Source organism: Phyllostomus hastatus, unplaced genomic scaffold, assembly GCF_019186645.2.
Source record: "Phyllostomus hastatus isolate PE091 unplaced genomic scaffold, TTU_PhHast_1.1 phas_contig_196, whole genome shotgun sequence".
Classification (NCBI taxonomy): Eukaryota; Metazoa; Chordata; class Mammalia; order Chiroptera; family Phyllostomidae; genus Phyllostomus; species Phyllostomus hastatus.
In genome coordinates, this window is record NW_025333709.1 from 35,589,368 (window position 1) to 35,590,341 (window position 974).

At 33.9% G+C, this 974-nt stretch overlaps 1 pseudogene; it reads left to right on the forward strand.

Moving 5' to 3' along the window:
* The first annotated feature begins 382 nt into the window (after positions 1-382).
* On the forward strand, positions 383-520 carry LOC123815982 (annotated as a pseudogene).
* Positions 521-974: the final 454 nt, after the last annotated feature.

Genomic DNA, 974 nt, shown 5'->3' on the forward strand with positions numbered 1-974 from the left:
TTTGGTAGGCCTGTATCACTATGAACTTCCCTTTCAGGACTGCCTTCGCTGTGTCCCATAAGTTTCAGATTATTGTGAGTTCATTTTCATTTGTTTCCAGAAACTTTTCGATTTCTTCCTTAATATTATTCTTGACTCATTCATTGTTTAATAGCATGCTATTCAGTTTCCATGAATTTGAGTGCTTTTTTTTTCCTTGTGGTTGGTTTCTAGTTTCAGTCTCTTGTCAGAGAAAATGGTTGATATGATTTCAATTTTCTCAAATTTGTTGAAGCATGTTTTGTGTCCTTTTATTGGTCTATTTTTGAAAATGTTCCATGTACATTTGAAAAGAATGTGCATTTTTGCTTCTGTGGGATGAAAGGCTGTATATAGATCAGTTATCATTTCTAAGCGTTTTGGCTAAGATCAAGTATAGTATATGTTCTTATCAGTTTTATATGTCAGTTAAGTCCATTTGATCTAAGGCATTGTTCAATGCCACAATATCTTTGTTGATATTTTGTTTGGAAGATCTATCCATTTTTTGACAGTGGGGTGTTGAAATCCCCTACTATAATTGTATTGCTGTCAATATCTTTCTTGAAGTCCTCCAAGATTTTCTTTATTATTTGGGTGCTGCTATGTTGGGTGTGCATATATTTACAATGTTTATGTCTTCTTGATGGATTCTTCCATTGAGTATTATGAAGTGACCTGCTGGGCCTCTTTTTATGGCTCTTTTTTTTGAAGTCTATTTTGTCTGATGTGAGTATTGCTACCCCAGCTTTTTTTCTGTCCATTTGCTTGGAAAATTTGTTTCCAGGCCTTCATTTTTAGTCTGTGTAAGTCTTTTGTTCTGAGGTGGGTCTCTTGTAGGAAGTATATGTGTGGGTCATGCTTTCATATCCATTCAGCTATTCTATATCTTTTGATTCGGCCATTTAATCTATTTACATATAAGGTTATTATTGATAGTTACTTATTCATTGCCA